This window comes from Salmo salar, chromosome 16 (genome assembly GCF_965601325.2).
Source record: "Salmo salar chromosome 16, fSalSal1, whole genome shotgun sequence".
NCBI lineage: Eukaryota > Metazoa > Chordata > Actinopteri > Salmoniformes > Salmonidae > Salmo > Salmo salar.
This window is the reverse complement of record NC_138306.1, coordinates 4,406,380-4,430,332: the sequence shown is the minus strand read 5'-3', so window position 1 is coordinate 4,430,332 and position 23,953 is coordinate 4,406,380. Positions and strand designations below refer to the sequence as shown.

General features: G+C 39.7%; 1 protein-coding gene and 1 long non-coding RNA gene across 10 annotated transcripts in view; both read left to right on the top strand.

Moving 5' to 3' along the window:
* LOC106573044 (membrane-associated guanylate kinase, WW and PDZ domain-containing protein 2) overlaps positions 1 to 23,953 on the top strand; it is a 324,009-nt gene that overhangs the window by 82,408 nt on the left and 217,648 nt on the right. The window lies entirely within an intron of this gene.
* LOC106573045 (uncharacterized) lies at positions 8 to 8,052 on the top strand. Its single transcript, XR_001321241.3, has 4 exons — positions 8 to 6,660; positions 6,766 to 6,839; positions 6,950 to 7,025; positions 7,142 to 8,052. It is a non-coding gene; the product is annotated as an uncharacterized LOC106573045 (long non-coding RNA).

The following is a 23,953-nucleotide window of genomic DNA, read 5'->3' as shown; positions in this document are numbered from 1 at the left end:
GTTAGTTTTGCAAGATTCTTAAAATGTGTATGCAGCATTTGTGTGTTGGAGTCACTTTATTTCTTAATTGATATACCGTTTCTATTATAGGCCATTGTAATCGATGGATGCTCCGGGCGATTGATTGGTTGCAATTTCAGTTTAATCCACCAGAAAATAAAAACAAATAATACAACAAAAAGTATTATTATTAATAACAATAATTAATAATATGATTAATACATCTGACCGTGATTGGGAGTCCCATAGGGCGGTGCACAATTGGCCCAGCGTTTCTCCCTCTAAAAACAGAAATAAATGTTTTACCTTGTTTTTTTGATAACAAAATAACCTTCAAAATATTGTTATATATTCTCAAGTTGATGGCACAGTCGTATAGTCCGGCACCTACATAAAGCTGAGTGACTCACTCATTCATGGCTTTGGATCAAAATAAATAAGTACCAACATTCTTTCTGATATTCTTTAATAAAGAAATGTTTTGGTTATCCTGACCTGGACACCATGTACAGTATTATAAAATAACTCCTGATTGGCGCAGGGGTCTAAGACACTGCATTGCAGTGCAACATGTGTTGCTACAGATGCAGGTTTGATACCCATGCTGGCCGCCACGGAAGACCCATTTGTAATTATTGTCAGTCACGTCATTGAACTAAAATATTTTTCGATATGCTGTTGGCCTACTGTAGGCGACATGAGTCTCACTAGTGTTGTGTAATGTGCTGTTAAAAGTGGTGTAGGTCTTATTTATTTAATGAGGATATTGAAGTTAGAAGCAATATGATTTGAAGCAATAACCTACAACTATTTTAGCACCCTTTCACGCTGCTCTGAGACAAGCATTTTCACTGAATCTCCGTTTGGGTATTGTTTAGACTACAATTAGGGTGTAGAAATGTTATGCTCTTAGTGTAACCTTTATTTAACTAGGCAAGTCAGTTAAGAACAAATTCTTATTTACAAGGACAGCCTACTCCTTCCTCCCCGTTGGGGAATTGAACCCCGGTCTCCCGCATGCCAGCACGACACAGGGATTCTTTAGCTAAATAGCTCAGTACTGTAGCCTACTCCCAACTGTCACGTTGTTCAGTGCCATATTTTCCATTCCATCCTAACGGAAACCCATAGGGTTTTACTTGGAATAGAAACACCATAATTTTAATCAAATTAATTAAACAACATTTCTTAGTCAGTCCCATATACTATGTTCTTACAAAAAAAGGTTTTAAATTCTCTTGTACAGCCACCATTGAAGGCTATCAAATGCTTCTCAAAGATGACCTCTGGTGGTCAAACTAGCACTAACTAGCTTTAATGTTTACAATGGCTGACACTTAAATAACGTGCCATAGAATTCTGCAGCACCATACAGCTGTGCTGCTGTACGCTGCAACTTTTAAAGGATGAACGACTGTATCAAAAGCAGCACTAAGATCTAGGAGGACAGATGCAGAGCCTTGGTCTGACGCCATTAAATGGTAATTTACCACCTTCACGAGTGCGGTCTCAGTGCTATGATGGGATCTACAACCAGACTGAAGCGTTTCGTATACATTGTTTGTCTTCAGGAAGGCAGTGAGTTGGTGCGCAACAGCTTTTAATTTGTTTTTTGAAAGTATTGGGAGATTCGATATAGGCTGATAGTTTTTTATATTTTCTGGGTCCGTTTTTTTTTTTCAAGAGAGGCTTTATTACTGTCACTTTTAGTGAGTTTGGTACACCTCCGGTGGATAGGGAGCCATTTATTATGTTCAACATAGGAGGGCCAAGCACAGGAAGCAGCTCTTTCAGCAGTTTAGTTGGAATAGGGTCCAGTATGCAGCTTGAAGGTTTAGAAGCCATGATTATTTTCATCAATGTGTCAAGAGATACAATATTAAAACATTTGAGTGTCTCCCTTGATCCTAGGTCCTGGCAGTGTTGTGTTGTGCAGGACAACTGAGCTTTGGAGGAATATACAGATTTAAAGAGGAGTCCATATTTTTCTTTCTATTGATCATGATCTTTTCGTCAAATAAGTTAATGAATTTATCACTGCTGAAGCGAAAGCCATCCTCTCTTGGGGAATACTGCTTTTAGTTAGCTTTGCGACAGTATCAAAAATAAATGTTGGATTGTTCTTATTCTCCTAAATTAAGTTGGAAAAATAGGATGATCGAGCAGCAGTGAGGGCTCTTCGATACTGCACGGTACTGTCTTTCCAAGCTAGTCGGAAGACTTCCATTTTGGTGTGGCGCCATTTCCGTTCCAATTTTCTGGAAGCTTGCTTCAGAGCTCGGGTATTTTCTGCATACCAGGGAGCTGGTTTCTTATGACAAATGTTTTTTGTTTTCAGGGGACCTACTGCATCTAGGGTATTATGCAAGTTTAAATTTAGTTCCGATTTTTGTACTCTGAGGTCCTTGGGTAGGTGGAGGCAGTCTGAAAGGGCATCTAGGAATCTTTGGGTTGTCTGAGAATTTATACCACGGCTTTTGATGATCCTTGGTTGGGCTCTGAGCAGATTATCTTTTGTGATTGCAAACTTAATAAAATGGTGGTCCGATAGTCCAGGATTATGAGGAAGAACATTAAGATCCACAATATTTATTCCACGGAACAAAACTAGGTCCAGAGTATGACTGTAGCAGTGAGTAGGTCCAGAGACATGTTGGACAAAACCCAGTCGATGATGGCTCCGAAAGCCTTTTGGAGTGGGTCTGTGGACTTTTCCATGTGAATATTGAAGTCACCAAAAATTGGAATATTGTCTGCCATGACTACAAGGTCTGATAGGAATTCAGGGAACTCAGTGAGGAACGCTGTAAATGAGGCATCTCCTTAAATGAGGAGAGGCCTCATTTAACACAGTAAATTCATTAGGCACAAGCCATGTTTCAGTCAGGCCAATCACATCAAGATTATGATCAGTGATTAGTTCATTGACTATAACTGCCTTGGAAGTGAGGGATCTAACATTTAAGTAGCCCTATTTTGAGATGTGAGATATCACAATCTCTTTAAAAAAATGACAGGAATGGGGGAGGTCTTTATTCCAGTGAGATTGCTAAGGCGAACACCACCCTATCTCATTGTGGAGCTAGAGGAGTTAGAGCCCTGTCTATGTTCATAGATAAGATGAGCGCACCCCTCCAGCTAGGATGGAGTCCGTCACTCCTCAGCAGGCCAGACTTGGCCCTGTTTGTGGGTGAGTCCCAGAAAGAGGGCCAATTATCTACAAATTCTATCTTTTGGGAGGGGCAGAAAACAGTTTTCAACCAGCAATTGAGTTGTGAGACTCTGCTGTAGAGCTCATCACTCCCCCTAACTGGGAGGGGGCCAGAGACAGTTCTCAATGCCTACACATCTTTCTAGCTGATTTACACGCTGAAGCTATGTGGCGCTTGGTGACCTCTGACTGTTCCATCCTAACATCGTTAGTGCCGATGTAGATAGCAATATCCCTATACTCTGTACACTCGCTAGATTTAGCCTTAGCCAGCACCATCTTCAGATTAGTCTTAACGTTGGTAGCCCTGTCTCCTTGTAAACACTGTATGATCGCTGGATGAGTCTTTTTAAGTCTAATACTGCAGGTAATGGAGTTGCCAATGACTAGGGTTTTTAATTTGTCAGAGCTAATGGTGGGAGGCTTCGGTGTCTCAGACCCCGTAACGGGCGGAAGAGAGACCAGAGAAGGCTTGTTCTCTGACTCCGACTCGTTGCTTAAGGGGGAGAACTGGTTGAAAATTTCTGTCGGCTGAATGAGCGACACCGGTTGAGCATTCCTACAGCATTTCCTTCCAGAAGCCATGAGAAAACTGTTCGGCTGCCGGAATTGTGCGAGGGGATTTATACTATTGTACTTATTGGTGGCACAGACGCTCTTTCATCCTTTCCTACACTTAAATTACAATTACCTAACGATTGCGTCTGAAGTTGGGCTTGCAGCACGGCTATCATCACCATAAGGCGATCGTTCTCCTGTATATTATGAGTACAGCGACTGCAATTAGAAGGCATAATGTTAGTGTTACTACCTAGCTTCGGCTGGTGGAGGTAATGTAGAACCATGTCCAGATAAAGCATCCGGGGTGAAAAAGTTTAATTTAAAAACGTTGAGTGAGGGGAACATTTTTAAAATATAAAACAGTAATTAAAATGTAAAAACTGTAAAGTTGGCAGGTCGCAAAGTAACATTAGCAACAAACCGCACAGCAGCACGTAAAGTCCGCAAGTTGTGACCGGAAATTACAAATATGCACAGTTAATTTCACAAATGAACTGTTAACAAGGCACACCTGACCTCTTAAGGATCGGATACTTCATCTCAATTTCCGCCTAAAATGACATACCCAAATCTAAATCTAGCTCAGGACATGAAGCAAGAACATGAATATTCTTGATACTATTTTTGAAAGGAAATACTTTGAAGTTTGTGGAAATGTGAAATTAATGTAGGAGAATATAACATATTATATCTGGTGAAAGTCAAAGCAAACAAACATGTGTTTTCAATTTTTTTGTTGTTGTTGCGTCATCTTTGCAATGCAAAAGAAAGGCCATACATTTACCTAGGAAGCTGGGTGTAATTGTGATGTTGTCCACAAGAGGGTGGCAGTGTATGTGCAAAGTTTCAGACTGATACGTTCAAGAATGAGAGCTCGACATAATATTTTGTATCAAGTCTCACAGGTGTCCCTCACGAGTTTGCCCATATGTACACAAGTGGCCGAATTGGTCTCTTGATACATTTCCAAGTACATAACTATAGTGAACATACAAAAATGCTATGGTAATAAAATATTTAAGTTTACACTTAAATGGTCAAACGAGCAGTTAAGGAATCCCTAGAGGAACTGCTTTCGAGAGATATTAAATCACTCAAGGATATGGTGGAAGCCTCCAACACGTCTATCTTAAAACTCTCAAACGACATTGCCAGCCAATCGGTCACATGCAAGTCTCTGGAGCTGTGATGAGATGCAGGTTAGCGCCAGGGCAGGTACAGATGACGTAGCCACCTGCCGAGATGCAGTGAAGCAACTGCGGGATAAAACTACATTGCATTACGACAGAGAGAGGAGAGTGAACATACGTCTTGTGGGTCTGGAAGAAACGGCAGAAGGTTCTGACCCAAAAGGTTTTCTTCAGGAGAATCTGCCAAAATGGATACCGTTTCTACAGTGGTTCCTCCTTTAAATGTTGCGTCATACTGCGGCACACCTTGCGGGCTGCTGCAGTATTCTGTGGCACGTTATCTATTTGTCAGCAATTTTTCTGTTAATGCAAGTTATTGCTAGTTTGACCACCAGAGGGCATCTTTGAGAAGCATTTGATAGTCTTCCGTATTGGCATTAACAGAGAATTTAAAACCTTTTTTGGAATAACATAGTATATGGGATTGATTTTAAGAAATTTGGCTTAATTTGATTAATATTATAGTGTTTCTATTCAGAGAGAAACCAAAAACTAAACCCTCAGGGTTTCCGTTAGGATGGGATGGAAAATATAGCGCTGTACAACTGGAGGAAGGAGTAGGCTGTCCTTGTAAATAAGAATTTGTTCTTAACTGACTTGCCTAGTTAAATAACGGTTACACTAAGAGCATAACATTTCTGCACCCTCATTTTCTAATTCTTGTCTAACCAATACCCAAACGGATATTAAGTGAAAATAAAATCTAATTGATTTATCAAGACCTGTCCCCATGCTTGCCTCAGAGCAGCGCGAAACGTTGCTAAAATAGTTGTAGGCTTTTGCTTCTAACTTCAATATGCTCTTTAAATAAATAAGACAGCACATTACATTTTTAACAGCACATTACTCAACACAAGTGAGACTCATTTCACCTATGGTAGGCCTACAGTATATCGATTTTCTTTTTTTTTTCCAATGATGTGACTCTCCGCCAATAATTACATTTAGAGGATTGGAGGACTCTAAATTAATATCTAAGGGGAATTTTCCATTAGGATCTGTGAGAATATCTGAGAATATCTAAGGGGCTTTTATATCATTCTAAATTAATTAAATAATAATAATAATCGCTTTGTTTAAAAAGTAACTATATTTTGGAGCTTTCCTTTTCATTTAACCTAGAGTAAGCTAGGAAAAAGGCAATTCTTGAACATGGGGTGAGACATTCTCACTAATTTGTAAATAAAACCAATTTGTTATTTAGAATGATTTATTTCTGGAGAAACCTTTATTATTTAGCAGACATCACTTGCTTATATTCATGAAGATGATGAGCGATCGGCAAAGGCAATCTGTAATCTGCTGGCATCACGGCACAACATCGACATCGCTCTAATTACAGTCAGAAGACAGTTGAAGAAACTTGCGTGGACTTGGAAAGGCTCGGTAAAAATGTTTTTATTTATATATTTTTTTTAATTATCAGAACATTAACCATGTGTGTTCGCTTGTTTTGTACTGTTCTGTAGTTTCAACCCAATGATTCGTTTGACAAACAAAGAACTTTGCGTCCTGCAGGCCCAGGCATGGATCAAAGCTGGCGAGACATTCAATAATGTCATCTTCACAGACGAATCAACCGTGGTCCTTGAACAAAAGGAAGAAGATCAAGCAAGCCGAGTCCCAAGCATCCGCTCAAACTCCATGTGTGGGGGGCAATTTCTCGCCAAGCACCAGGCCCATATTGGATTTTTGATGGTAAGTTTGGCTATTTACAAAGCAAAAGGTACATAAAATATTGTAGCCTACACCTCACGGACTGTTATGTGTTCCACAATAATTCACTCTTGCCTCCTTTTTCAGATATCATGGCTCGAGATTTCTTAGAGTAACATGACGGTCAGAGAGGTGTTTCTGGGTACACAGTTTCTTTCAAGGTAGGATTATAGCAATATTTATGTTTTGGCCTATTTACATGTATATTTCTATTATTGTACCTAATTTTGACGTGTTAGGCTAAATGTCTTTTTTTCTTCTCCAAATGCAGACAATGACCCAAAACACACTGCCGCCCGGGTTTGCATTGCAAATAAGGCCATAAACTGGGTCAAGACGCCAGCAGAGTAAGTAGACCTTTATGTAGTAAAATAAAGGTTAAATAAAAATAAATAAAAGACCTACAACACCTTCGGTAGGCCTACAGTATATCTAAAAATATTTTTTTCATCTCTACATGTAGGTCTCCTGATTTAAACCCGATCGAACTTGTTTGGCATCAACTGAAAACACAAAACTCTGCCAAGCCGACAGGCAAAGATGAACTGGTCAAGGCCATCAAGATGTTTTGGCTAGAGAAATTGACGATACAACAATGTAACAAATACATTGATCATCTCAACAAGGTTTTACCTGTGGTCGTGGAGCTGGGTGGAAGTGTGACTAAAATGTGGTTAATATAAACATCCGCATTTGAATGTCTTTTTTCTCGTTATTTTATTAACAAAAGCATAAAGATGTTGATGAACAAATACTGTACTGCTGTTTTGAGTTAGAAAGGTAACACTTTAGAGTACTTAAGCATGGAATACATTGCAAGTTGAGGCATTTTCACAACAGTAGCCGGGTTATAAAACGTCTATTGTCCTGCTAATAGGAAACATTTGCATGATGGGCTACACCTGCTCATGTGTGATGTCTTCACTATTATTCTACAATGTAGAAAATAGTAAAAATATAGAAAAATCCTGGAATGAGTAGGCATGTCCAAACTTTTGACTGGTACTTCCTTAATTAATTAGATTAATATTATGGTGTTTCTATTCCATGAAAACAAAAAACCTTCTGGGTTTCTGTAAGGATGGAACGGAAAATATGGCGCTGTACAACGTGACATTGGCAGTACAGTACTGGGCTACTTAGCTAAAGAATTCCTGTGTCGTGCGAACGGGAGACCGGTTGCAATTGTAAGTAGGCCTAATAAAAAACATCCGACTTCTATTTGGCTGTTAAGCCTCATAGCTTACCTCAGCCAGTTAAGTTATTTTATATAGGTCTCCTAAGAAATATACTCCAATTAAGCAAATAGACTCCAATTAAGCCCTCTTGTTGTTTGTAAAGTAAAATTAAAATGAAGATTATTGTTGAAATGAATTGCTCGACTGGTGTAGGTTTTCTCCATCTGTTGGTGTGCAACACTTGCACAGCAAGTTAGCTATATTTTCAGCACCAGTCACTGTTCACCTCATATTGATTGCGTTGCAGTTGCCGGCAGTTGTTTTTTAAATTGAACCTTTATTTAACTAAGCAAGTCAGGTAAGAACAAATTCTTATTTACAATGAAGGCCTACCCCGGCCAAACTCAGATGACGCTGGGCCAATTGTGCGGAGCCCTATGGCACTCCCAATCACGGTCGGATCTGATACAGCCTGAATTTCAACCAGGGACTGTAGTAAAGCCTCTCACACCAAGATGCAGTGCCTTAGACCGCTGCAGCACTCGGGAGCCATGACGAATATATATATATATATATATATTTATTTTTTTCTGAACATTACCCGTGTGTAGGTAGATATGGAAAGATAGTACAAATTATTATTTTTTTTTGAGGGGGGGGGGTCACACCTAGCTCAAGTTGGGGGGGTTCACACCTAGCTTGGCTATTAGACAATTCTTTAGTAAAGGTTGAATAGTCTATTGTTCAGCTAATAGCCCATCCTGCTACACTTGTGAAAAACTAATAATAATACTTTTTCCTTTTTCCACATGTTGAAGATTACAATTGATAAAGTGTTTTTTGCCACAATCGGCCCCAACCCCAATTAATACATTTGTGCACAGTCGATAGCATGCCGGGCTAGAATGTTGAGGGTTCGAAACCTGCTCCCTGCTTGTTTCATAACATTATTTTGCTAGCCTGGATGGTTACTCCCATCTCATTCCTGCTCTCTTCCACGTGGAAGAGTGGCTCGCTTGTGGGCATGCTGGTAGGATGTACTGTTTTTTTATTCTGTATATATGAATTACAAATCAGCCTTTACTTAAATCATGTTTCTAGTCTATTGCATAGTTACAATGTGTAATCATTGATGTCCCAGGAGCAGGAGTGGTTAACACTGTTGAGGTGTATAATTGTAATACATACATGCAGACACAGCATCATTCAAAGAATGGAGTTTGATACACCTTGTATTGGATATGACTGAAAAGAAACTAGCTAAATAGCAATTTTGTAAATTAACTTTATGACAAAAAGATATGCACAATCGTTTGTCTCTTCGTTAACAAACATATTCCTCTCAATCGTACATTTTTTGCTTGACTCGTTATGACGTTATAATTACTTAAAGGAACCGCTGTACAAGTGAAGAAAATTTAAATTCAACGGTAACACCAAATCTACAGTGGCAATAATAACCGTAGCCGCACCCTCATTTTCTGTCTGTTAAGATATGAGGACCGAGTGGATATCCTGCGGGGAACCCACCGAGACATGGGAGATCCAATCTGGAATTCTACCTAGACTACAGCAACGAAACCACACTGAAGAGGAAATCCTTCGACCACGTTAAACGACAGATGAAAGAAAGAGGACTTCACCCTTTCCTGATATACCCAGCCATCCTGAAAATAAGGAAAAATGGAACACTCCAAGAATTCCATACTGTGGAAGAAGCAGAGGCATGCCTTGCAGCTGAGGACAACTACAAGATAAGGAGTCAAGTCATTGCCCCCCATTCCTCCAGATGCTTCCCACTGCAGACGGAAGAAACAGACAACTATGGCCCCCCTCCTTCCTTGGATACCCCATCGCATGAAAGCCCATCTTAACTAGTAAGATGGACACAACTAATGCTAAGCTAACTAGCTAACTTCACCCATATTTATTTGTTCTTTAGCGACATAATTTAGATATTTTAGTGAAGGGCATGGTGGATGTGTTAGCTTGGCTGTTAGGAGTCTGGTTATATGGCTAAAATGCAGCTGGCTGGCATGTGGCTCGCTAGCTGAGTCGGCTGGCCGGGTAGGTTAGGTTGGCTGGATACATTTTTGGTTCCGGCTGCAAATGTTAGATGGCTAAAATAATTGGCCGTCAGTAAAGCAGTCCTCGGGTAGGGTAAAGTTTATGGGGATTAACCTTTCTGGCGCAGGCGTTCCACTAACGACCCACCTCGACAACATCCGGTGAAATTGCAGAGCGCGAAATTCAAATTACAGAAATAGAAATATTTAACATTCATGAAAATACAAGTGTAATACATCAAAATAAAGCTTAACTTCTTGTTAATTCAGCTGCTCTGTCAGATTTCAAAAAGGCTTTACGGCGAAAGCACACCATGCGATTATCTGAGGACAGCGCCCCGCATACAAAATCATGAAAAACCTTTTTCAACCAGGCAGGTGCGCCACGAAAGTCAGAAATAGCGATATAATAAATGCCTTACCTTTGAAGATCTACTTCTGTTGGCACTCCAAAAGGTCGCAGTTATATCACAAATGGTCCTTTTGTTCGATAAAGTCCTTCTTTATATCCCCAAAAACTCATTTTAGCTGGCACGTTTCATTCAATAATCCACTGGTTTCCCTCCTTCAAAATGCATACAAAATGAATCCCAAACGTTACCAATAACCTCTCTGGGGTAGGGGGAAGTATTATGCCATCCGGATGAAAAGCGTGCCCAAAGTAAACTGCCTGTTACTCAGGCCCAGAAGCTAGGATATGCATATAATTGGTAGATTTGGATAGAAGACACTCAACATTCTAAAACTGTTAAAATAATGTCTGTGAGTATAACATAACTGATTTGGCAGGCAAAACCCAGAGGACAAACCATCCAACAACAACTAAAAATTCAGCCTACCACTGTTTGTCCTCGGGCTGTCATGTTTATTATGAAGTGAAATCCTCCCAGATTGCAGCACCTAGGGCTTCCACTAGATGTCAACAGTCTTTAGAAAGAGTTTCAGGCTTGTTTTTGGAAAAATGAGCTAGAATTTGTAGTTTTTCTAAGTGGCTCCCATTTTGGCTGTAGTGTTTTCATGCGCGTGGATGAGAGCGCGTTCTTTGTTGCCTGGTTGAACCGTGAGCTCATCGTGATGTCATTAAATTCCCATGCTTTGAATTCCGCTATCAAGCGTACCAAATGCTTAGAATACATCAGATGCAAAAAGGTTGATATCGCCCTAATACAAGAAACCCGCCTCAAACATTCTGATATAAATAGATTCCAAAACAGATACTATAAATGTGTTGCTCACTCCTCAGCCACTAACAAAATGAAAGGTGTTTTAATATTATTTGATAAAAAAGACTATGCGTTCAGGTTGATGGTTCTGATAATGACAATGAAGGACGTTTCGTATTTGTAACTACGGTTATAAATCACACTAAGATGTGTTTTGCCTCAATATATTGCCCAAACATATCGAATTCTAATTTCCTTAGTTCTATCTCAAAAAGACTATTAGATCTTAATAAAGAATACCAACTTGTTGTGGGAGGAGATTTTAATCAAGTATGTAATTCTCAGTTAGATAGGTCTCATCTTTCATCGCACTCTCAAACTGATCAGGCTTCTGTTGATCTCATCTAATTTCTGCAGAGCTTAATATTTTTGACGCATGGCGTCTAAGGTATTTGACTGTCAAAGATTACACTTTCTTTTCTTCAAGACATAATACATTTTCACGGATACACTACATATTTGTATCTCCCTATATAAACAGGTGTATTCAGACAACCGAGATGCTCCCCATAGTCATTTCTCACCATGGAGCTGTCCTGTATAGTATTTTACTTGACAGCTACAATCAGAAAAGTGACAGAAAATGGCGCTTCAACACAACATTGCTGCAGAATATTGCATTTTTGACAAAACTTTCAGCAAAGTTGAAATAATTTTTATTGTTTAATACAGATACAGCCACATCCCCTGAGTCACTTTGGGAGGTGACTAAATGTTTTCTGAGAGGAAACTGTACCTTCTTTGCCTCACATCTTAACAACTCGCAGTAAAAAAGTAGTAGATCTGGAAAAACAGATTGCTCTGGTTGAAAATTAGCAGAAACAAAAATGTACAGAGCAAAAGGGGAAGAATTTAACAGCATTAAAACATGAGTTTAACACTTTACTACAATCTAAAGCAAAATGTATAATGCATCGCACAAGAGTAACATACTATTCTGCAGGGGAGAAAGCTAGTAGAATTTTGGCTGCAAGGCTTAAGCAAAATTAGGCGTTTTCTTGTATCAATACAATTCAAACACCATCTGGTAAGATATCACATGACCCAGCAGAAATTAATGATACGTTATGGCAGTTTTATTCCCAATTACATACGTCAGAGGCGGACCCTGATCACAGTAAGATGACACACTTCGTATCATCATTGGGCCTTCCCAAACTCGACAGAGAGCAATCTGGATTCCTTGATTCCCCACTTACTCTTGAAGAACTCAGGAATGCATTAGCATCTATGAAAAGAGGCAAATCACCAGGACTTGATGATTTCCCTTCTGAGCTGTTTCTTGAAATATGGGATATTGTTGGGCCACTAATTCTTGGTTCTATCAATCATGCATTAAAACATGGAAAATTCCAGACCAAAACACCTCACTGATTATAGTTTTGTTAAAAAAGGGCAAATCTCCCCTAGACTGTAAAAGTTATAGGCCCTTAAGCCTTATTACAACATAGCTCAAGCTGTTTGCAAAGGTACTTGACATCCGATTAGAACTGCTTGTAGGATATCTAATTAGCAACGATCAAACTGGGTTTATAAAGGGTAATTTAGCCTCAGACAATATTAGACGTCTATTCCATATCATAAATGAGTCTGAAAACAACCCAGTCCCTGCTGCACTTTTTAGTTTGGATGCAGAAAAAGCCTTTGATAGGCTATAAGGGAACTATTTATGGTGTGTTTTGGAGGCCTTTGGTTTTGGTAAAGGATTTATCTCCATGTTAAAAACGGCGTATTCTGCATCCCAAGCAGTTGTGCCGATGGGAAACATTCTATCCAAGTCTTTCTGTCTACAACATTCCACAACACAGAAAAAATGGCGCCGACAGAGATTGTCGCCTCACTTCACGTTCTTAGGAAACTATGCAGTATTTAGTTTTTTTATGTATTATTTCTTACATTGTTACCCCAGGAAATCTTATTACATGCAGCCGGGAAGAACTATTGGATATAAGAGCAACATCAACTTACCAACATTACGATCAGTAATACGACTTTCCTGAAGCAGATCTTCTCTTCGGACCACCACCCAGGACAATGGATCTAATCCCAGCAACTGACCGAAAACAACAGCGTTGCAGAAGGGGCAGACGGAGCAGTCTTCTGGTCAGGCTTTGTAAACGGGCACATCGCTCACCGCTCCCGAGTATACTACTCGCCAATGTCCAGTCTCTTGACAACATGGTAGATGAAATTCGAGCAAGGGTTGCCTTCCAGAAAGACATCATTCTCTGTTACATAGAAACATGGCTCTCTCGGGATATGTTGTCGGAATCGGTCCAGCCACCGGGCTTCTCCATGCATCACGCCGACAAAGATAAACACCTCTCTGGGAAGAGGAAGGGTGGGGGTGTATGCTTTATGATTAACAACTCATGGTGTGATCATAACAACACACAGGAACTCAAGTCCTTCTGCTCACCCGACCTAGAATTCCTTACAATCAAATGCCGGCCATTCTACCTACCAAGAGAATTCTCGTCAGTTATAGTCACAGCTGTGTACATCCTCCCCTCAAGCGAACACCAAGATGGCCCTCAAGGAACTTCACTGGACTCTATGTAGTAAACTGGAAACTATATACCCAGAGCCTGCATTTACTGTAGCTGGGGATTTTAACAAAGCACATTTGAGATCAATGTTACCTACATTTTATCAGCATATTGATTGCACGACACATAGGGCTAATGCTCTCGATCACTGCTACTCTAACTTCCGCAATGCATACAAAGCCCTCCCCCGCCCTCCCTTCGGGCAAATCCGACAACGACGCCATCTTGCTCGTCCCGGCTTATAGGCAGAAACTCAATCAGGATGTACCTGTGAGGAGAACCATTCAATGCTGGTCTGACCAATCGCCGTTTATAAATAAGTGCATTGGAGATGTCACAACCACTGTGACTATTAAAACCTTCCCTAACCAGAAACCGTGGATGGATGGCGGCATTCGCGAAAAACTGAAAGCACGATCCATTGCATTTAACCATGGAAAGAGGTCTGATGATATAGCTGAATATAAACAGTGTAATTATTCCCTCCGCAAGGCAATCAAGCTAGCGAAATGCCGGTACAGGGATAAGGTGGAGTCGCAATTCAACGGCTCAGACACGAGATGTATGTGGCAGGGTCTACAGGAAATCACGGACTACAAAAGCCAAAACAGCCACATCACGGATACCGACGTCACGCTTCCAGACAAACTAAACTCCTTCTTTGTCCGACTTTGAGGATAATACAGTGCCACCATCGCGGCTCGCTAACACCCTCTCCTTCTCAGTGGCTGACGTGAGTAAAACATTTAAACACATTAACCCTCTGATGGGCTAAATTGGGTGTCACTCTGGTATGGAACCGCGAAATGCAGGGATTGGGGCACGACCTGAACTGGGATACCATTTGGGAAAATGTATGTGTTACCTCTAAAAACCCAGCACACCAGCTTATACATTCTAAGCTTATACATAGCAGTTATGCAACCCATTTAGACGTTTTAAGATGAAGCTGATTCCAACTCCAATATGTGATAGATGCCATATGAATGCTTTTGGAACACTAATGTTTTGGGAATGTCCTGTGGTGTCCCAGTTCTGGTCACATGTTTTAGATTTCTTTAGAAAAATTATGGGTTTCCCTGTGAACAAAGATCCACCTTTATTTTTGTTGAATGATGACTCCTCACTTGTATTGCAACTGGTTCAGAAAATAATCATTTATGTGGGGTTTACAGCAGCAAAAAAGTTATCTTTAGTGCTTGGATTACCCCTACAATCCTCTGGCCTCAAACATGGTTATCATATTTTCAAGATATTGTTCGTATAGAGCGATCAGTGGCCGTGATAAATAAAGCTTGGGCAAATACAGTTGAGGCATGGGATGTATTATGCAAAAATGTATCGGATAATAAAAACTCTTCACCAAGCAATGGGCCAACATTTTGACGTCCGGATGAAAAGCGTGCCCAAAGTAAACTGCCTGTTACTCAGGCCCAGAAGCTAAGATATGCATATGCATAGATTTGGATGGAAAACACTAAAGTTTCAAGAACTGTTAAAATTATGTCTGTGAGTATAACAGAACAGATATGGCAGGCGAAACCCCCGAGGACAAACCATCCCCCCGCCCCAAAGAATTCAGTCTACCACAATTTTCAATGGCTATCACTTTTATTATAAGGCCAAGTCCTCCCAGATTGCAGTTCCTAGGGCTTCCACTAAATGTCAACAGTCTTTAGAAAGAGTTTCTGGCTGGTTTTTGGAGAAATCAGCCAGAAATTTTTGTTTTTCTAGGTGGCTCCCATTTTCACTGTAGTGTTTCCAAGCTCGTGGAAGAGAGCGCGTTCTTTGGTATTTAAGACGATTCTCCGTCTTAAATGTTATCATTTATTTGTTTATAAATGTTGTTTGACTTGTTTGGAAAAGTTTATTGGTAACGTTTGGGATTCATTTTGTATGCATTTTGATGGAGGGAAACTGGGTGGATTATTAGCGCGCCAGCTAAACTGAGTTTTTATGGATATAAAGAAGGACATTATCGACCAAAAGGACCATTTGTGATGTAACTGGGCCCTTTTCAAGTGCCAACAGAAGAAGATCATCAAAGGTTGCAATTTCTGACTTTCGTGTCTCACCTGCCTGTTTGAAATATGTTTTTCATGTGTTTGTATGCGGGGCGCTGTCCTCAGATAATCGCATGGTTTGCTTTTGCCGTAAAGCCTTTTTGAAATCTGACACAGCGGCTGGATTAACAATAATTTAAGCTTTATTTTGATGTATTACACTTGTGATTTTATGAAAGTTAAATATTTATAATACTGTAGTTTGAATTTTGCGCTCTGCAATTTCACCGGATTGCAGTTAAACAATTTAAAGGCAATGCTACCAAATACTAATGGAGTGTATGTAAAGTTCTGACCCACTGGGAATGTGATGAAAGAAATAAAAGCTGAAATAAATCATTCTCTCTACTATTATTCTGACATTTCACATTCTTAAAATAAAGTGGTGATCCTATCTGACCTAAGACAGGGAAATTTTACTAGGATTAAATGTCAGGAATTGTGAAAAACTGAGTTTAAATGTATTTGGTTAAGGTGTATGTAAACTTCGAACTTCAACTGTATGTGAGAATGCTGTTCATTGACTACAGCTCAGCGTTCAACACCATGTCCCCTGCAAGCTTGTCACCAAGCTTAGAACCCTGGGACTGAACACCTCCCTCTGCAACTGGATCCTGGACTTTCTGTCGGACTGACCCTAGGTGGTGAGTGTAGGCAACATCATCTCCACCATGCTGATCCTCAACACGGGAACCCCACAGGGGTGTGTGCTTAGTCCCCTCGTATACTCCCTGTTCTAACACAATTTGCTGCTGACACGACGATGGTAGAGCTGTTCACCAGCGACGATAAGAGAGCCTACAGGGAGGAGGTCAGTGACCTGGCAGTGTGGTAATGGGACAACAACCATGCCCCCGTCTACAACAACCATTCTGAAGTGGAGCAGTTTGACAGCTTCAAGTTCCTCAGTGTCCAAATCATTAAGGACTTTAAATGGTCCAATCACACACGCAGAGTTGTGAAGAAGGAACGACAGAGCCTCTTCCCCCTCAGGATGTTGAAAAGGTTTGGCATGGGCCCTCAAATCCTCCAAAAGTTATACAGCTGCACCATTGAGAACATCTTGACTAGTTGCATCACTGCTTGGTATGGCAACAACACCACCCTCCATCGCATGGTGCTACAGAGGGTGGTGTGGACAGCCCAGTACATCACTGGGCCCAAGCTCCCTGTCATCCAGGACCTCTATATCAGGCGGTGTGAATGGAAGGCCCGGAAAATTGTTAAGAACTCTAGCCACCTAAGACTATTTTCTCTGCTTCCGCACGGCAAGCGGTACCAGTGCATCAAGTCTGACGCTAACAGGCTCCTGAACAGCTTCTATCCCCAAGCCATAAGACTGCTAAATAGCTAACAGAATGGCTACACAACCCCCTGAAAAAAACTAAAACAGAATGGCTGCACGGACTATCTCACTTGACCCTTGTCTCTATGCATACTCACAAGACTCTACTCACTCACGCACACATATACATATCATGCACACATATTTATACTGAATCTACACACACGCACACACACTCACATACAATCATAATTTACGCTGATGCTACAGTATTCAGTTTATCATACACTACATGACCAAATGTATGTGGACACCTGCTTGTCGAACATCTCATTCCAAAAACATGTGCATTAATATGGAGTTGGTCCCTCCTTTGCTGCTATAACAGCCTCCACTCTTCTGGGAAGGCTTTCACTACATGATGGAACATTGCTGCGGGGACTTGCTTCCATTCAGTCACAAGAGCATTAGTGAGGTCGGACACTGATGTTGGGCGATTAGGCCTGGCTTGCAGTCGGCGTTCCAATTCATCCCAAAGGTGTTCGATGGGGTTGAGGTCAGGGCTCTGTGCAGGCCAGTCAAGTTCTTCCACACTGATCTCGACAAACCATTTCTGTATTGGGGTCAAAGACGAGACGTACATTTGTCCGAAGGCCATTCATGTAACATAAAAAGATTTATATGTATAAATATTTTATTAAATCACTCAACTCTTACCCTTCTTTTGACCCAGAAATATTTGTGTTGCAAACTATTCAATTAAGAGAGTTATTGAGCTCTAAAGTGTCAAAATGTCCTTCACTGTAACTGTCGGGTTAAAATTCAAATGACAGAAGTGTTTTTAAAATGTAGAAATTCATCCTAAAAATATAAATTAACACCCATGGCATGTACATGTTAGTGTTAGTGTTTGCAACAATATATAGAATAATGGGCGAAATACAGTATCTAATTTAAAACATTTTTTTTTTTACTTTTGCGCTTCATCAATCTCATTCAGTATAACAAAGGTAAATAGCCATTTTAAAGCATATCACATGATGGTAATCATGTGACAGTGTGTGACATCACAAAGAAGACCCATTGAAGACCCTCTATCAATGTGATGAGGTGAGTAAATCTCTCTGAAATATTTGATGATTTCACCTTTTCACCCTCTAGTAACCTTTGTAACAAAAACGCATGTCCTTCAGTACAGCACAGAAAGCATAATTGTAATGTTATTATTTTATAAAAAGCTATATTAAATTTGAAAATGAATGATAATCTTTATAAGTCAAGGTCATTACTTTATATAGGTGGCCAAGGAACTGCCTGTTAAATATGTTTGTATGAAATCCGTCCTTCAGTATCACACTTTTGTCCTTCAGCACAACAAAAGTTTCATGTCATACCACAATGTCACCTGTTATGCTGATAGACAGGAGCTTTGTTATCCCATGTTTTCACTAGTTTATAACATTTAATCATGCAATTCATATTTACTTGTATGAATACTGAATATTGTAATTTTAAACTATTTTATGGCATTTTAAGGTATTTCAATGCACATTATCTTTATACTGTAGATGCCGTTGCCTAATAAGGAGAGGGCTGCACGGTACAGACAAAATATTAACGCAGATCCCATTGCTAGGGAGGAAAGACTACCTCATGTATCAGTTAAACTATGTTGCATAGTAAAATCCATGATCTTTGTGTGTGGCGTATGGGTAATTTCTCTCTAGTATGGAAGTTCAGCTAGCCTGCACATTTTAAACATCCTATCCTGTTTTTTACAGTTTTATAACTTAGAAAATAGCTAAAAGAAAACTACTATTGCAGCTGTTAATAATAGTTCATAGGATCATTATTGCTATTGCTGAAAAAAATCACATTTAATCAATATTTGTGGGCCTTGGTGATATGTATCATTCAGGGTAACAAAATATTGTCATACAGTATAACACCAGTATTTTATATTCATATTGTTTTTATATTGTTTTGTTGACTCAGAGATACAAAAACAAATCTCAAAGTGCGGAGTGAAAGATATTTTCATAGATTTAAAAAAAAATTCAGTGTAAGGCAAGACGTTTTTGTAAATAACCAAGACATTTTGAGTTGTACCGTGACACATCAAATATGTGGTTTTCAAAATAAATTAATGTAATTTTTTCTGCGTAGTTATATTTCTGCTAGTCTTGTGATTATGAAAAATGGGCATAGAATTACAATTAAAAAAAACACTTAGTGTTATACTGAATTACATTTTACTAGGGTACATTCATATGAATCACAATAAAACTGAATTATTGGCTTTATTCTTGAATATAACTAATATAAGGGCATACAGTAGGTGACACCAATGAACATAAAAAAGCCTTTTAGGGAATTGCAATTGCTGTAAAAAAAAAAAAGTGAAAACCTAATAAGTCTTTGACCCATGGACCTCGCTTTGTGCACAGGGGCATTGTCATGCTGAAACAGGAAAGGCCCTTCCCCAAACTGTTGCCACAAATTTGGAAGCACAGAATTGTCTAGAATGTCATTGTATACTGTAGTGTTAAGATTTCCCCTTCACTGGAACTAAGGGGCCTAGCCCGAACCATGAAAACCGTCCCAGACTATTATTCCGCCTCCCAAACTTAACAGTTGGCACAATGCATTGGGGCAGGTAGCATTCTCCTGGCAATGCCAAACACAAATTTGTCTATCGGTCTGCCAGATGGTGAAACATAATTCATCACTCCAGAGAATGTTTTTCCACTGATGCATAGTCCAATGGTGGCGAGCTTTACACCACTCCAGCCGATGCTTAGCATTACGCATGGCGATATTAAGCTTGTGTGTGTGGCTGCCCGGCCATGGAAACCTGTTTCATGAAGCTCCCAACAAACAGTTCTTGTGCTGATGTTGCTTCCAGAGGCAGTTTGGAACTCGGTAGTGAGTGTTGCAACCAAGGACAGAAAATGTTTACACGTTTCAGCACTCGGCGGTCCTGTTCTGTGAGCTTGTGTGGCCTACCACTTCGTGGCTGAGCAGTTGTTGCTCTTAGATGTTTCCACTTCACAATAACAGCCCTTACAGTTGACGGCGGCAGCTCTAGGAAGGCATACATTTGACGAACTGACTTGTTAGAAATGTGGCATCCAATGATGGTGAAATAAACTGAGCTCTTCATTTAGGCCATTCTAATGTCAATGATTGTCTATGGAGATTGCATGGCGGTGTGCTTGATTTTATACACCTGTCAGCAACGGGTGTGGCTGAAATAGCCGAATCCACTCATTTGAAGCAGTCTACTTTTGTGTGTATAGTGTATAACCTGATGCCTAGTCACCTTTCCCCTATACATATAGTACCAGTCAAAAGTTTGGACCCACTTACTTATTTCAGGATCTTCCTTTATTTTTACTATTTTCTACATTGTAAAATAATACTGAAGACATCACAATTATGAAATTACACATATGGAATCATGTAGTAACCAACAAAGTGTTAAACAAATCAAAATATATTTTAGATTTTAGATTCTTCAACGTAGTCACCCTTTGCCTTGATGACAGCTTTGCACACTCTTTCCATTCTCTCAAACAGCTTCCCCTGGAATACTTTTCCAACAGTCTTGAAGGAATTCCCTCATATGCTGAGCACTTATTGGCTGCTTTTCCTTCATTCTGCTGTCCAACTCATCCCAAACCATCTCAATTGGGTTGAGGTCAGGTGTTTGTGGAGGCCAAGTCATCTGATACAGAACTCCATTACTCTTCTTCTTGGTCAAATAGCCCTTACACAGCCTGGAGGTCTTGTGGTCGTTCATTTCTTTATTATCAAATGAGGAGTGACAAACTTATCACACAAGTCAGAGTTATACTTAAACTGAATCTTTATTAGTGAGAGTTTTGCAAAAGCGATGGCTGGTCGACAAATCACGCTAAGATGATTCGTTAAGAGCCCCGAGACAAAAGTACAAAGGTCTTTTATAGCCAAGATAAACCCCTTTCAACCTACATGACGATAACAGATATATAGAATGGGTCACAAGGTTAAGATTTGTATGAAAGATACCTATAATACATAGCAGACAGTATCTGCTGTGTCAACAGTTTTCATTGTGTAGAGACCAGTGTCTGTCCCTCCGACTCCAAACTGGAACCATCTCTCCCTGGTACGGTATAGAACATAAAAATTAACTCATGCTCTGGAATGCTCTGGTTTTATCACCCAAATGACATTGTAAATCTCCTGTCAGTGTTATCTCCCAGAAGCCAATCCTCAGTAGAACACACACAATAGTTAACAGAATACTCTATTCTGTTGCATAAAACAATCATTTGATGCAATAAAAGTATTATAACATAATCTTGAAATTTTGTTCTCACAGTGTGTGTTGAAAAACAAATGGTGGTCCGACTTAGCGCAAACCAGATGGGATAGCTATTTAAGATAGCTGGTGCAACCAGAAGTTATGTCGCTATGCATTTGAATGAATGTCACTCAATAAATATTATCCTCACAATTATCTTATCAAACAGTGTGTTTATAGCTATAATAGCTAACAAGTAAACAACCACAAGCCTTGTCAAGATGCTCAAGCTACCTGACGTTAGCTAGCTACGCGTTAGCTTCCAATTCATCACAAATTATTCATCAATCTACGTGCAACATGACAAAATTCCGAACAAAATCATAATAACAAAAAATCGATTACCAACTTACATTTAGAGTTAAGTACTTTGCATGTTTGGTGTAGTTGTAAGCTGAACACTACGGTATATTCAGGTTCTTGCAGCTTCTCTTCTTCTTGCTTGTGTTCTTCTGGCAATGTTCAACAGGTGCTAATAATTTCCCCGTATGAATGAGCAGGTCCTGGTTGAGAGTGCGTGAGGGATTTCTCTTCAGCGTGTGCATGTGACATAAGCTCGCCCACGTTACAGCATGAACCTGAAACACAACTTTGGCTGTGAGTGATGGGGAAAAAATTGGTCTCTAGGACAAATACTTGGTTTAGTTTATAAAGTTGTAACTTTATGGGGCCATCTATGAGAATTGTCTTTCCATCTTTCTAGGCCGTACTTCAACTAAACTGCAGTACCGAGAATGTCCTCTGAGCACAGTGGAAAGCGTGCTTCCAGACCAGAAGCCTGGCCCCTTGGGTTACACATAACTGTTTTAAGGGATAGACCTAAGGTTAGGGTTTTTTTCTGCAAAAAACATTATGGGTTTATAACTTTATAGCTCTCTTGCTATTTGCCGTGGCCATCTGCGGGTACTACATACGTCTTTCACAACATTCGATGGGCTCATAATCTGAGGTTGCAACTGCATCAGATCTACAAATCACCATTAGCTACTAAGCAATGAGATAGAACCATCCATGTGGTTTGCAACTCAGTGAACCTGCGCAGCATATGTTCAATTCGATGCCCACGAATGAACAGATGTCGACGCATATCAAATTATCCAGCAGCCATTAAGAAACAACAAAAAAGAAATAAAAATAAGTAATTTAATCGATTAAAAATGTATTCTGCCAGTCTTTAAATTGGTAACATCTTGAAAAGGTGTTAGGTTTTACATCTTTTTCGGTTTATAATTTTTTTGCTAACTATAACCAGAAAATGTTTCACTTTTGATAGATATGCACCAGCCATCTATGTCTCTGTCGGTCACCACAACGTGTGCCCAGGCGAACAGTGATATTTCTCACCAAATAGCCGTAACCTTATTAATATCAAGTTACTTGAGGTAAACCCACAAGGTTTATGTGGGTAGATCTAATTACTAACAACAGTGCATCAAGTATTATGATGCAGAACAATCAGCTGGGAATAGAATTTTCGGAAGGTGACTTGGTAAAATGGTACTCAATAGAACTAATAGGAGCTGGCAGGTTGAAAAATGCCCTCAACTAAGTCCTGTTTTTCTGTGATAACTTCAAAACTACAGCAAGAATTTGGGTCATAAGGTAATATTGTGAAACTGGACTCTATGGCAGAGGAAATGAACTAATTTTCATCAGAAAAAAGCATTGTTAAAAATGTAATGTATCCAGACTATAGCTAATAGTGGTGGCACATTATTGCGTGTCAACCAGCTAGCTAGCTGGTAGTGCTAGCATTACAAAAGGGCTGTCAAGCACTGAGCTAAGTGGGGCTAGTTAGTAAGCTAGCTAGTAGTGATGGTGCATTAACCAGTTAAATGTAATCAAAAATGTAATCAACGTGATTCCCAAAAGTAATGATTTATCATGAGAGGGCCATAAATAATAACTAGTAATGCTGCATACTCAAAGGTTAAAATCTCACCTTTCTGGTACAAATAATTATACATTGCTGAGGTGTAGTCGCTTTTGAGGACACAAGTTCAAGTACTAAGTACAAATATGATAAAAATATGAAAATATAACATATTTTATATGATGTATTTCGTATTCAACAAGAGTGTATGAATTAGGCTTGAAATTACTTGTATGTTTCCTAAATATAGCATAATCAAATTATACAATGACTAACTATAAGATTTCACCTTCCTTCTAACTGTAAAATACACATTTGTATGTTTAGTGTTAGAGAAAATGTGCATATTTTGTAAAGGTCTCCCATGATCAAAACATCTGCCCCCATCGCTGTGAATGTCTCACATAGGTCTAGCTTGGCTTCCTGAACTCGTTAGGAAATTGCTTTTCGTCTCATATTACTATTGTCCGTCTATGACAAACAGAAAGTGTTTTTTTGTGTATTTTAGATTAATGGCAATACATCGATCTCTGAATGTGCTACCGTGATGAAAGCACTCTCTACTGCTGCTACAATGTAACACTTCCAGGCATGTGCATGTCCGTGTCTGTAATGTAGGGTTCAGCTAGGAATTGATGGACAGTCGGAAGAGTGAATGAAATGGTAGGGGGGACATCCCAGCTTCAAGTG